This window comes from Ochotona curzoniae, unplaced genomic scaffold, assembly GCF_017591425.1.
Source record: "Ochotona curzoniae isolate NIBS_2020 unplaced genomic scaffold, NIBS_Ocur_1.0 contig_1274, whole genome shotgun sequence".
NCBI classification, from domain to species: Eukaryota; Metazoa; Chordata; class Mammalia; order Lagomorpha; family Ochotonidae; genus Ochotona; species Ochotona curzoniae.
Window position 1 is genome coordinate 29860864 of NW_024465023.1, and position 6383 is coordinate 29867246.

A 6383-nucleotide genomic window follows, 5' to 3' on the forward strand; every position below is an offset into this window, starting at 1 on the left:
GATCAGAAGTGGAGCAACCTGGACTCTGCAAGAGTCTGCAAGAGTCTGCATTGGAATGCTGCTTTAATTTGCTATGCTACCACACTGAACCCAATTAAATATTATTATTATTGGTAACATTTATTTATTATTTAAAAGACATATTTTACAGAGAGAAGAAGAGACAAAAAGAAAGATCTTCTGTCCACTGGTTCACTACCCAAGTGGCCACAATGGCCAGAGCTGAGCCGATCTGAAGCCAGGGGCTTCTTCCAGGCCACCCACAGTGGTACAGGGTTCCAAGGACTTGGGCCATTCTCCAGTGCTATCCCAGGCTATGAGCAGAGTTAGATGGGAAGTTGAGCAGCCAGGAAATGAACCAGAGCCAATATGGAACACTGCACCCCACCCCCAACCCCCCGCCACAAGGCTTAGCTTTCTATGCCACAGTGCTCACTCTAATTATTATTATTAAAAAAAAAAAAAAAGTTGAAAGGGCCCAGTGTGGGTAGCCTAGTGGCTAAATGTTTACCTTGCATGTGCAGAGTTCCTCGCTCTGGGCTTTGGCCCAGCTCAGCCCCTGCTGTTAAGCGTATTTGGGAATGAAGTAGCTGATGGCAGCTTTCCCTGTCTTTTAACTATAGTCAGAACCAAACCAAGTCTGACTGCCACTATTGGACCCACTGATCTACTTTTCACGAGGAGAAATTGTACAGTGTATTTTTACTTTTCTTAAAAAAAAAAAAAAGATAGAATTTGTTTATTTGAAAGGCAGAGAGAGAGAGAGAGAAAGATTCTGAGATCTTCCATCCTCAAATGACCTTAATGACCAGGGCTGAGACAGGTCAAAACTAGCAGCCCAGAACGTGGTCTGAGTCTCCCATGTGGGTACAGAGACCCAAATACTTGAACCATCTAGTGCTGCTTTGCCAGGTTCATTAGCAAGGACTGGGTGGGAAATGAAGCGGCCAGCACTCAAAAAATGGAATGCTGTCATGATAAATAGTGGCTTAACCCGCTGAACTGTAATCCTGCCCCAATGTATCATTCTTTATGAAGATAAGAATAGGATTCTTCATTTTGGCCTGGTTGCCTTTACTCCTTTCTTATTTTACTCTTATTTCTTTCCTTCTTAAGCCTTATATTATAGAAATATTGCTACCATTTGAGTTAACCAAGGCTTTCCACCCTCTTCCTTTTTATTCTTTCTTTTTCTCATCAATTCATTCAGTAAACATTGATTAATATCTACCAAGGACTATGCTAGGTACCAGAGATAGGGATGAGCTAGATCAAGATCAAGTTTCTATGTTGAAGAGCCCATTGTCTAGCATTTTTCCAATATTTGGCTTCCTTTTCTCCTTGGCAGGGGAGTTTAGAATGCTACAAAGCACTACAGAAAAATCCAACTGGTTCCAGAGTGAACCTTACCTGAGCGAAAGCAAAATAATGGCAAAGAATCTACCTACAGATTAGTGCTTCTTTCGGAGCTAACCATTCAAATGTCTGTATGCGTGGGGTTCTACAAAGTCCATGCTGATGTCTGGGGAAACCTTTTATGCAGAAAATACTGTCCCTCCATTTGCTTGAGCATGTCAGTAGAGGTATGTTCTAGGGTTCCCTGTGTGAGATGATTCCAGATTCCAATTTTGTGAAAACAGATATATTTAAAAAAATAAAAAGACGCTTCCTCTCTGTCTCTCCTCCTTTCTGTATATGTGACTTTGTAATATAAATAAATAAAATTTTAAAGGGGGGAGGGGCGGCATGATAGCGTAACTGCTAAAATCCTTGCCTTGCACACGCTGAGATCCCCTGTGGGCAATGGCTCTAATCCCGGCTGCTCCACCTCCCTTCCAGCTCCCTGCCTGTGGCCTGGGAAAGCAGTAGAGGACAGCCCAAAGCCTTAGGACCCTGCACCTGCATGGGAGACCTGGAGGAGGTTCCTGGATCCTGGCTTTGGATCGGCATAGCATTGGTCGTTGCGCTCACTTGGGGAGTGAATCATCGGATGGAAGATCTTCCTCTCTGTCTCTCCTCTCTGTATATCTGGCTTTCCAATAAATAAATAAATCTTAAAAAAAATAAAAGAAACAAAAAAATTTTTTTAAGGATTCATTTATTTTTATTGGAAAGGCAGATTTACAGAGAGAAGGATCTTCCATCCACTGGGAAACTCCCTAAATGGAAGCAATGGCCAGAGCTGAGCCAATCCAAAGCCAGGAACCAGGAGCCGCTTCTGGGTCCTCATGTAGGCTCAGGATCTCAAGGCTTTGGTCCATCCTACACTGCTTTCCTAGGCCCTAAGCAGGGAGCTGGAGCACCCAGGACACAAATTGGCACTCATATGGGATGCCGGCACTTGCAAGGAGAAGATTAGCCAATTGAACCATCATGCCAGGCCTTGTAACAGTCTTTAAAATAAATAAAAATAAATCTTTCTGGGTTTAAGTGGGAAATCTGTGCTCGCTTCAGCAGCATATATACTAAAAATGAGTGGGGGATTTACTCCCAGTTCAACCTACCTACTGGCTTAGATCCTAGGAGATGGCAGGTGATGGCGCAAGTAATTGGGTCCCTGGTACTCAGCGTGTGAGACCCGGATTGAATTCCCAGACTCAGCTTTGGCCTCTGGTAACCTCAGGCATTTGGGAACTCAACAGATGTGAGTAACTTTCTCTGTCTCTATTCTTGCTTGCTCTATCTCTGTATTTCAAAAATGTTAAAGATTGTATTTATTTATTTTGAAAGTCAGAGAGAGACAGGAGAAAGATCTTCCATCTGCTGGTTCACTCTTCAGATGGCCACAATGGCCATGTCTGGGTCAGGCTGAAGTGAGGAGCCAGAAACTCTGGGTCTCCAACGTGTGGATGGGTCCCAAAAACCTGGGCCATCTTCTCCAGCATTACCAGGAAATGACCAGAGTTGGACAGGAAATAAAGCATCTGGGACTTGAACTGACATCTGGGTGGTGGCTTTACCTACGGTACTACAAAGCTGGCCCCTCAGTTTTTTAAAAAGATTTATTTATTTTTATTGGAAAGGCAGATATACAGAGAGGAGGAGAAACAGAGAAGATCTTCTTTCCAATGATTCACTCCCCAAGTGACCACAACAGCTGGAGCTGAGCCGATCCAAAGCCGGGAGCCAGGAATTTCTTCTGAGTCTCTCACGCAGGTGCAGGGTCCCAAGGCTTTGGGCCATCCTTGACTGCTTTCCCAGGCCACAAGCAGGGAGCTGGATGGGGAGTAGGGCTGCCGGGATTAGAACCAGTAACATACGGGATCCTGACTCCTGCAAGGCAAGGACTTTAATCACTACGCTATCGTGCTGGGCCCGCTCTCAAATTTTTAAAAAGGTGGGAATGGTTATCTTTAAGTGGCAGAACATAAGTGGATTGCTGTTTTCTTCTGACTTTCTTAGTAACTATTTGTTCTCTAATCACACACACACACACACACACACACACACACACACACAATCTATTAAAAATCTTGGGCCTAGTGCTGTAGCCTAGTGGATAAAGGCCTCACCTTGCATGTGCCAGGATCCTTTATGGGTACTGGTTCATGTCCCAGCTGCTACACTTCCTATCCAGCTCCTTGCTTGTGGCCTGGGAAAGCAGTCCAGGATGGCCCAAAGCTTTGGGACCCTGCATCTGCGTGGGAGACCTGGAGGAAGCTCTTGGCTCCTGGCTTCAGATCGTTATAGCTCCAGCCATGCAGTCACTTGGGGTGTGAATCAGCAGAAGGAAGATCTTCGTCTGTTTTTCTTCCTCTCTGTATATATGACTTTGTAATAAAAATAAATGAATTTTTTAAAAATACTAAAAATAAATATTCAAAAAATATTCAAGGGGTGGCACAGTGGCACAATGGGATATGATGCTGCTTGCAGTGATGCATCCCATTGGGACACTGTTCTAGTTCTGGATGCTCTACTTCCAATCCAGCTCTTTTTGTTTTTTTGTTTAAGATTGATTTATTTATTTATTTATGGAAAGTCAAATACACAGAGAGGAAGATCTTCGGTTTTATAATTCACTCCTCAAGTGGCTACAATGGCTAAACCTGAGCTGTTCTGAAGTCAGGAGCCAGGAGCCTCTTCCACATCTCCCACGCGGGTGCAGGGTCCCAAGGCTTTGGGCCGTCCTCAACTGCTTTCCCAGGCACAAGTAGAGAGCTGGATGGGAAAGTGGGGCTGCCGGGATTAGAACCAGCGCCCGTATGGGATCCTGGCACGTTCAAGGTGAGGTCCCTAGTCACTAGGTTACTGCGCTGGGCCCCCAATCCAGCTCTTGAATGATGTGCATGGGAAAAATTGGGTCCTCTGTCTCCATGTGAGAGACTGGAAAGAAGCTCTAGGTTCCTGACTCCTGGCTTCCACCTGGCCCAGGCCTGACTGTTACTGCCATTTGAGGAATGAACCAGCAGCTGGAGATCTCTTTCTCTCTCTGTCTCGCTCGCTCTGCTCTTCATCTCTATAACTCTGCTTTTGAAATAAATAAGTAAACTTTAAAGAATAATTCTCATAGGCCCAGAGCGTTGGCTCAGTGGCTAAATCGTCACCTTGAATGCACCAGGATCCCATATGGGCACTAGTTCTAATCCCGGCAGCTCCACTTCCCATCCAGCTCCCTGCTTGTGGCATGGGAAAGCAGTCGAGGACGGCCTAATGCTTTGGGATCCTGCACCCGTGTGGGAGACCTGAAAGAAACTCCTGGCTCCTGGCTTCAGATCAGCTCAGCTCTGGCCATTGTGGCCACTTGGGGAGTGAGAGGACAGAAGTTCTTTCTCTCTGTTTTTCCTTCTCTATGTAAATCTGCCTTTCCAATGAAAATAAATATTTAAGTAAATACATAAATAAAAGAATCCTCACAAATAGAGGTTGAATTTGTTTTTTTTTTAAGATTTATTTTTATTATTTTTTCATTGGAAAGGCGGATATACAGAGAGGAGATACAGAGAGGAAGATCTTCCATCCGATGATTCACTCCCCAAGTGAGCGCAACGGGCCGATACTATGCCGATCCGAAGCCAGGAGCCTCTTCCGGGTCTCCTATGTGGGTGCAGGGTCCCAAGGCTTTGGGCCATCCTCCACTGCTTTCCCAGGCCACAGGCAGGGAGCTGGAGCTGGATGGGATGCAGTGCTGCCGGGATTAGAACTGGTGGTGCTCATATGGGATCCAAGTGTGTTGTGTTCAAGGTGAGGACTTTAACTGCTAGGCTACCGTGCTGGATCCACATTTGCTTTTTTCTTTTTTAAAAGATTTATTTATTTTTATTGGAAAGTCAGATTTACAACGAGAGGGAGAGACAGAGAGAAAAATCTTTCATCTGTTGGTTTACTCTCCAAGTGGCTGCAACAGCCGTAGCTGAGCTAATCAGAAGCCAGGAGCCAGTAGCTTCTTCTGATTCTCCCATGCAGGTGCAGGGTCCTAAGGCCTTTGGGATCCTGGCCCATGCAAGATGAGGACATTAGCCACTTAGGCAACCATGCTGGGCCTATATATATATATATATATACATATACACACACATATACATATATATAATATATAATATATATATACATATATATATTAAAGATTTACTTATTTTCATTTGAAAGTGTAAGGAGTGATTGTGACTGAAACAGTGACCCCAAGACTGACCCTATCACCCTATCATCCTGGACTCAGTTCCACCTTGAATGTCTCTATTGCCTGCTTACCCAGTACTGCCTTAAATCCTCTAGGTCTCAGTCCCCTGGAAAACCTGGTTAGGAAGCGCTACCGTAAATCTCCTAGATATCAACCCCTTAAGGTCCACTTACCTCATTAAGCTTAGAGACCTTCACGTTTAAAGTACGCGCTCCACCAATCCACTAAGGCATTTATCCCTGGTGTCCGCTTACAGCTGCATCTACCAATCCTTGACCTGGCATTCCCCATACCAACCTCGAGGGTATAAAAATGCTGCTTCCCTTTGTTTTATCTCCTTCTTGTGCTGTGTGTCTCTGCTCTTCTGGTCTGTCTCTCCCTTCCTCCTGTTCTCTCTGTCTCTTTCTCTCTCTCTCTCTCTCTCTCTCTCTCTCTCTCTCTCTGCCCTTGTGCTGGTCCTCTGCTCTGCTTTGTGTCTCTCTGTTCTCTGCTCTGCTCCCACTTTCTCCCGATCCCATCCTACCTCCCTCACCCTTGTTTCAAAAGGCCTCTCGTGTGGCTCACTTGCTGTATTTTGCGTGGAAAAAGCTAACAGAAAGGACGTTTTACCGAGACAGAAGGGGAGATAGAAAAGATCTTTTATCTGTTGGTTTTCACTTCCCAAATGGTAGCAACAGCCAAAGCTGAGCTGATCCGGGAGCTAGAGCTTCTTCCAGGTCTCCCACACAGGTGCAGGGTCCCAAGGCTTTGGGCCGTCCTCGAC